At 51.9% G+C, this 8,272-nt stretch overlaps 1 long non-coding RNA gene across 1 annotated transcript; it reads right to left on the bottom strand.

The window, feature by feature from the left end:
• Positions 1–2,905: 2,905 nt before the first annotated feature.
• On the bottom strand, positions 2,906–6,186 carry LOC146764713 (uncharacterized). Its single transcript, XR_014950668.1, has 2 exons — positions 4,739–6,186; positions 2,906–3,781 (listed from the first exon to the last, which is right to left on the bottom strand). It is a non-coding gene; the product is annotated as an uncharacterized LOC146764713 (long non-coding RNA).
• Between the last annotated feature and the right edge of the window lie 2,086 nt (positions 6,187–8,272).

Raw genomic sequence — 8,272 nt, 5'->3', positions numbered from 1 at the left:
GAAGTTCTGCCCACTTCAAACTTGTGCTGCCCTGATAGACCCAAGGGAGCCCTACAAACTGACATCAGGAACCTGGACTGCTGAGTTTTCTTTCCCAGGGAAAATGGAAAAAGGATGTGCCCAGGGGCCCCTGGCCCTGACTGCAAAAAATCCTTATATCGAAGGATGGACCCCACACCGAAGTTGTCCCCACCTCAAACTTGTACTGCCCTGATAGACCCAAGGCAGCCCTACAAACTGACATCAGGAACCTGGACTGCTGAGTTTTCTTTCCCAGGGAAAATGGAAAAAGGATGTGCCCAGGGGCCCCTGGCCCTGGGCTGGGACCTCACTACAAAGAATCCTTATATCGAAGGATGGACCCCACACCGAAGTTGTCCCCAACTCAAACTTGTGCTGCCCTGATAGACCCAAGGCAGCCCTACAAACTGACATCAGGAACCTGGACTGCTGAGTTTTCTTTCCCAGGGAAAATGGAAAAAGGATGTGCCCAGGGGCCCCTGGCCCTGGGCTGGGGCCTCACTACAAAAAATCCTTATATCGAAGGATGGAGCCCACACGGAAGTTGTCCCCACCTCAAACTTGTGCTGCCCTGATAGACCCAAGGGAGCCCTACAAACTGACATCAGCAACCTGGACTGGTGAGTTTTCTTTCCCAGGGAAAATTGCCAAAGGATGTGCCCAAGGGCCCCTGGTCCTGGGCTGCCGCCTCACTGCAAAAAATCCTTATATCGAAGGATGGACCCCACACCGAAAATGCCCCCACCTCAAACTTGTGCTGCACTGATAGACCCAAGGGCACCCTACAAACTGACATCAGGAACCTGGACTGCTGAGTTTTCTTTCCCAGGGAAAATGGAAAAAGGATGTGCCCAGGGGCCCCTGGCCCTCACTGCAAAAAATCCTTATATCGAAGGATGGAGCCCACACCGAAGTTGTCCCCACCTCAAACTTGTGCTGCCCTGATCGACCCAAGGGAGCCCTACAAACTGACATCAGCAACCTGGACTGGTGAGTTTTCTTTCCCAGGGAAAAGTGCCAAAGGATGTGCCCAGGGGCCCCTGGCCCTCACTGCAAAAAATCCTTATATCGAAGGATGGACCCCACACCGAAGTTGTCCCCACCTCTAACTTGTGCTGCCCTGATACACCCAAGGGAGCCCTACAAACTGACATCAGGAACCTGGACTGCTGAGTTTTCTTTCCCAGGGAAAATGGCCAAAGGATGTGCCCAGGGGCCCCTGGCCCTGGGCTGGGACCTCACTACAAAGAATCCTTATATCGAAGGATGGACCCCACACCAAAGTTGTCCCCACCTCAAACTTGTGCTGCCCTGATCGACCCAAGGGAACCCTACAAACTGACATCAAGAACCTGGACTACTGAGTTTTCTTCCCCAGGGAAAATGGGAAAAGGATGTGCCCAGGGGCCCCTGGCCCTGACTGCAAAAAATTCTTATATCGAAGGATGGACCCCACACCGAAGTTGTCCCCACCTCAAACTTGTGCTGCCCTGATACACCCAAGGGAGCCCTACAAACTGACATCAGGAACCTGGACTGCTGAGTTTTCTTTCCCAGGGAAAATGGAAAAAGGATGTGCCAAAGGGCCCCTGCCCTGGGCTGGGGCCTCACTACAAAGAATCCTTATATCGAAGGATGGACCCCACACAGAAGTTGTCCCCACCTCAAACTTGTGCTGCCCTGATAGACCCAAGGGAGCTCTACAAACTGACATCAGGAACCTGGACTGCTGAGTTTTCTTTCCCAGGGAAAATGGAAAAAGGATGTGCCTGGGGGCCCCTGGCCCTGACTGCAAAGAATCCTTATATCGAAGGATGGCGCCCACACCGAAGCTGTCCCCACCTCAAACTTGTGCTGCCCTGATAGACCCAAGGGAGCCCTACAAACTGACATCAGGAACCTGGACTGCTGAGTTTTCTTTCCCTGGGAAAATGGAAAAAGGATGTGCCCTGGGGCCCCTGGCCCTGGGCAGGGTCTTCACTGCAAAAAATCCTTATATCAAAGGATGGACCCCACACCGAAGTTGTCCCCACCTCAAACTTGTGCTGCCCTGATAGACCCAAGGGAGCCCTACAAACTGACATCAGGAACCTGGACTGCTGAGTTTTCTTTCCCAGGGAAAGTGGCAAAGGATGTGTCCAGGTGATCCCCCGGACCCAGTCCAAAGCACTCACTGTACTTCCATGAGACAGCCCCGGGAGCTCCCCATAAACTCCTCTTCTCCAGCAGCTCCATGCAAAAACGGGCTGGGGCAAAGCCTCGCCCTTAATTAACCTCCCCCCGGAGGGACCCCGCCCCTCGTCATCATCCTGACAGCTCACACCTGTGGCTGCTCTGAGCCCTCATCAACTTAACAGCTCACACCTGTGGCTGCTCTGAGCCCTCATCATGCTAACAGCTCACACCTGGCACTGTATCCACTCTCCAACCGCCTCTCTTGGTCTCTCCCTCTCCAGCACACAGCCGACTTCTCACAGACACAGATCCAACAAAAATCTGCTACAGGTGTCGCCTTTTCTTAATCCACCTGGTTACACGATTAAAACACATACATGCATTGATGGTCTTTGAGAGAAAGCTTTCCCCTGGAGAAAACAGTCCTTTTGCCGGCACACTTTGATACAACTTCGGAAAAAGCAGAATCTGCACCAACTCCTAAGACCCCTGCCGAGGAACCCAGCCCTGCCTGGGACACCCAAAGCAGCAGACCTCAAAAAAGGAGGGGAAAAGTCAAGCTTGGAGTGGAAAAAGGGGACAGAAGTACAGCAGCCTTTAAAAATGCCTGCACAGAGCAATAGTGGGAACCAGACACATTTTTTCTTTCCTTGCTTTCTGTGATGACATAAATAGGAAGTAAGAACACGTTAAACAAAAGGCAGAGCTAGGATTTTACAGGTCTTTATTTTGGCAGGCTGCATGACAAACACCTCTTCAGGGACTGCGACGCCTTTTGGGGAATGGCAGAGAACGGAGGCAAAAGGTGCCGGGGAGCCCTTTCTGTTCCCTTCAGCCCCTGCAGCCCCTCCGGTGCTTTCAGGGCACTCGCTTGGTTCGTTCCTGAAGAAAACGGCTAGGGCATGATTTTCAGAACTACTGCCCGTCCCCAGTCAGAGTTTCCTACATTCCTGGGTACAAATGAGTGGATGGAGGGAGTGGATGGATGCTGTCCAGCAGTGTCCCCAGGGGCATCTGGAGTGTTCACACTGCTGAGCTGAGAAAAACTCACCAAACCCAGCCCAGGGGCCTGTGATCCTCCACCCACCCGGGGGAACTCCGGTCGCTGTAAACAGAGGCCACAGCGCACACCAGGCTCTGCTGTGCCCGGTGAGGAGTCTCTGTATGAGCCCTGAGCCCTGGCATCGCCTCCCAAACACCACAGAGACCTCTTGTGCCATCAGAGAAAAGCCCTGGAGCAAACGTGTGTCCCCAGCAGGATCAACAAGAGATGCAGAATTACCTCCTCAATAAAAACACTGTTTCTGATGGAAATGTTACCTCTGTCAACTGTGAGGATTTTATAGGAATACTGGCTCAAGAATTCAGTGACTTCAGGGATTCCATACCACAGGTGCCTGGGACTGCTTGGGCATCCAGAGCCTATAGTATTGGTTAAACTGGTAGAGCTGAGGATACTTAGCAGCTTTCAGAGACTCGGGATCTTTGTCACAGAGCTGGAACGTCACGCAGGGAGCAAGGGGTTCTCTCGGAGAGTGCAGGAGGCCAGTGAAAACAGCACCAAGGTCCTCCACGATGTCTGCTCCTAGAAAAGCCAAATAAATTAAACTATTGACATGAGCACGGACACTGGGGCAACCTTCCTTACTTTGGGCCTTGCCAGCAGCCGACAGAGCCTCATGCAGAAAAGAACTGATCGAGATCAAAAAGTGTTCCTAGTGACCTAGACAGGTGCTCCTGGCCGCTGAGGTACCTGAAAAACCCTCCAGACATCATCAGCTCTTGCTTAAGCAAATAATCCACCTTCACTGTGTTGTGCCAAAAACACGCCCGGCCCTTAACAGGGAGATACCCTGCCAGGCACCGCCTCAGAGAAGAACCGAGCTGTACTGGGGGGACACACCCAGCCAACGTGTACGAGTTAAACAGAATTTTCTCTCAGAACTGGGACTTTCAGCACCCCCCAGGTGCTACTTGACTGCCACAGACACACAGAGGGCTTCGTGAGGTGCTCTGGGGTTGGCCAGTCCTGCTCCAAGCCCTGCTGATGCCCCTGTGGTTTTAAGGATGTCCTCAAGGAGGTGGTAGAACCTCACAGTGTTTGCCCCTGGAGCTTAATTTCTGAAGTTTTCCTTGGGAAACGCACCCATTTCCTACTTAACAAGGCAGTCCCCTCTCCCTGCTCTCAGGAAGAGCTGCCCACAGGCATGGGAACCACCTTCCTCTCCTGATCGCCACGCTCTGCCCTTAAAACGCTGTTACTGAGGCCAGCTACTTCCATAGCAAGACTGTCCATGCAGGGACAGTGTCCCTTCTCTTCAGGGTCAGGGAAAAAGGGCAGAAGCACCTACAGAGCTTCAATGCCCCTCCTGAGCACAAAGCACTGTGAATCTGCACCTCCTGCTGCTTGCAGGGAAGATAATAAAATGCCTCAAGGTAAAAAATGATAAATGGTAAAAAATTATTACAAGAGGGTAGAAGTGATGCTGCTTTCACTCCACTGCTAGAAATGACACATAAAACATAAAAAAAAACCCTGTACCTGTTCCATTTTCAGACTGAAACAACAGCATATTCCTGGTTGCTCATGCAGCAGGGACAACAGCACTAAAGGGAAATGTTTGGATAATCATGTCTTCATTTAAAGAGAACCCAATTCCTTCATCTAAGCCATCACTGCCCTCCATCAGAACAGCCAGCACATCCACGACATCTAATAAGCAAAGGAAAAAATGTAAGCAGAGGATCCAGACTGACTGGGAAAACAACAGAGGTAGAATGCAACATTCCAGGAACACAAGGTAGCTTTTTAGTCACAAAAAAATGAAAAAAAAAAAAAAACACCAAAAAAAAAAAAAAAAAAAAAAAAAAAACCCCAAAGGCACATTTGCCAGGCATTACAAAGTTAGGGGCAGCACAAAAATCACAGCTGTACTTCAGTCTGCCTTTCAAAGCTGCTGTCCAACACAGGTTGCCCACAGAAGCTGTGGCTGCCCCCGGATCCCTGGAAGTGTCCAAGGCCAGGCTGGACAGGGCTTGGAGCACCCTGGCATGGTGGAAGGTGTCCCTGCCCATGGCAGGGGTGGAACGGGATGAGCTTTAAATAAAGGTGCCTTCCCATCCAAACCCTTCTGGGATTCCACGATTCTGTGAGCAGCCCCAGGCAGAAGGGCTAAATTTCCATTGTGGTTCGGAAATGCTGCTGCAAGAGCACAAACAGATTTCAAATACTGTTCAAGTGGCACAACCACATCAAAAATTACGTCTGGGGGTAAAGTGGCAACTCTGCAATTCCAGCCTCTGATACCAAGGACACATGGAGGGCTGAATCCGGGGGGAGTTCGGGATCCGAGTCAGGGTCGTCTTCATTAGCCACCAGCCTGGGGACCCAAAAATTGAGGGAAACCCCAAATCAGGGGTGGGACCCAAAATTGGGGGGGTCCTGGGGGGCTCTGGAAGGTCTTTGGGGCATCCCAGGAGGAATTTTGGGGTGTCAGGGGGTTTTGGGGAGTCATGAAGGGAATTTAGGGGGTCTCAGTGGAGTTTTGGGGCTCACAGGAGGAATTTCAGGGACCCTGATGGGAACTTTGGGTGTCCCAGGGGGGCTTTTGGTGTCCTGGGGAGAATTTTGGGGGTCTCGGGTTTTTTGGGAGGAATTTTGGGGGTCCCGAGTAGAATTTTGTGGGTCCTGGGGAGGGTTTTGGGGTTCTGAAGGGAATTTTGGGGGTCTCAGGGAGTTTTTGAGGGGTCCCAGGAGGAATTTTGGGGTCCTGAAGGGAAATTTGGGGGTCCCAGGGGGGATTTTGGGGTCCCAAAGGAAATTTTGGGAGTCCCAGGGGGGGTTTTGGTGTCGCAAAGGGAATTTTGGGCTTCCCAGGGGGTTTTTGGGAGGAATTTTGGGGGTCCCGAGTAGAATTTTGTGGGTCCTAGGGGGGGTTGGAGTCCTGAAGGGAGTTTTGGGGGTGTCAGGGGGTTATGGGAGGTCCCAGGAGGAATTTCGGGGACCCTGATAGGAATTTTGGGGCTCCTGGGGGGGGGGGGGTTTGGGGTCCCAAAGGGAATTTTGGGCGTGCCAGGGGGGTTTTGGAGTCCTGAGGAGAATTTTGAGGATCTCAGGTGGTTTTTGGGGGGAATTTCGGGGGTCCCGAGTAGAATTTTGGGGGTCCTGGGGGTTGTGGGGTTCTGAAGGGAATTTTGGGGGTCCCAGGGGGGTTTTTGGGGTCCCGAAGGGAATTTTGGGCGTTCCAGGGGGAGTTTTGGAGTCCTGGGGAGAATTTTGAGCGTCTCAGGGGGTTTTTGGGAGGAATTTTGGGGGTCCCGAGTAGAATTTTGGGGGTCCCAGGGGAGGTTTTGGGGTCCTGAAGGGAATTTTGGGGTCTCAGGGAGTTTTTGGGAGGTCCCAGAAGGAATTCTGGGGAACCTGATGGAAATTCTGGGGCTCCCGGGGGGGGGGTTTGGGGTCCCGAAGGGAATTTTGGGGGTCCCACAGAAGGTTTTGAGGTCCTGTAGAGGTTTTTGGGGGGTTCTCAGGGAGTTTTTGGGGTCCCAGGAGCAATTTCAGGGGTCCTAAAGGGAAATTTGGAGGTCCCAGGACGTGTTTTGGGGTCCTGAAGGGAATTTTGGGGCTCCCGGGGAGGTTTTGGAGTCCTAGGGAGAATTTTGGGGGTCTCAGGGGGTTTTTGGGAGGAATTTTGGGGGTCCCGAGTAGAATTTTGGGGATCCTGAGGGAGGTTTTGGGGTCCTGAAAGGAATTTTGGGGATCTCAGGGGGTTTTTGGGGGTCCTAGGTGGAATTTCAGGTGTCCTGGGGCTAATTTTGGGGGTCCCAGTGGGGTTTTGGGGGTCTCAGGGCGATTTCGGGGTCCCAGGGTGGTTTTTTTTGTGGTCCCGGGGTTGATTTTGGGGGATCCCGCTGGGTTTTCTGGGGGTCCCGGGAGTGTTTTTGGGGTCCCCCTCTCACCAGTCCATGGCCGGTTCCACTCCCCGCTTTCCAGTCAGCGCCAGCGCCTTCGCTTATTTTTGGGGGGGTTTTTGGCCTTTTCCCCATTTTTTGCCTTTCCCGCATTTTTGGCCTCTTAAACCGTTTCGTTGTGCGATTTTCTCACATTTTCAGATCTTTTTCCCACTTTTCGGCTTTCGCCGACTTTGGTCACTTCCCCCCCATTTCCGATCCCATTTTCTCCCTTTCATCCCCAATTTTTGGGCTCTTTTCCCATTTTTGGTCACTTTCCCCCCATTTCCGCGTTCTCCCATCCCAATTCCGGGTTCCTTTTCCCGCTTTTTGTCCTTTTTTTCCCGTTTTTTCACTTTTTTTCCACATTTTTTTGGGCACTCTCCTGGCGCAGTTCCCGGGTCCGGTCCCTCGTGGCGGCCACGCACGCGCAGAAGCCACCACGGAGACGTTCCATAGAGATGAATGGGAGGTCCTCCAGGAGCAGAGACGAGCCGGAAGTTCCACGAAACCATAGAGACGAACAGGAAGTCCTCCAGAAACCATAGAGATGAACCGGAAGTTCCATAAGATCATAGAGACGAACAGGAAGTCCTCCAAAAACCATAGAGATGGGCTGGAAGTTCTATAAAACCATAGAGATGAACCGGAAGTCCTCCAGAAACCATAGAGACTAACCGGAAATTCCATAAAACCATAGAGATGAGCCGGAAATCTGCCAGAAACCATAGAGACGAGCCAAAAGTTCCATTTTTGTGGAGAAATGACGGGAGACAAGCCCATTCTATAATGTCAACAAGTTTCAGTTTATTCCAAGCACGCATGTACAGTTATACCCGTTATAATGAAGCTCATGCATATTGCAAAACTGAGGCTCCTAATTGGTGTCTCTAGAACAGGTCAACCCCGTCTTTGGGGCTTTCTATGCTTTGTTTTCCCTCACACTTATCTCTTTGCTGACCGTTCTGCTGCTGGGAACCAGCTCACCCAAGGATGTAAGGCGCCGCCGCTGAGCTGCCTGCAGCTCAAAACCCACCCAAAAATAGCCCAAAATCGTCCTAAAAATACCCCCAAAAAACACACCCAAAAATACCCAAACCCTCCTAAAAATACCCAGAAAACTCAC

This window comes from Lonchura striata, chromosome 32 (genome assembly GCF_050655825.1).
Source record: "Lonchura striata isolate lonStrDom1 chromosome 32, ASM5065582v1, whole genome shotgun sequence".
In the NCBI taxonomy this organism is placed as follows: Eukaryota; Metazoa; Chordata; class Aves; order Passeriformes; family Estrildidae; genus Lonchura; species Lonchura striata.
The sequence above is the reverse complement of the archived record's forward strand: the minus strand, read 5'-3'. Positions and strand labels throughout refer to the sequence as shown.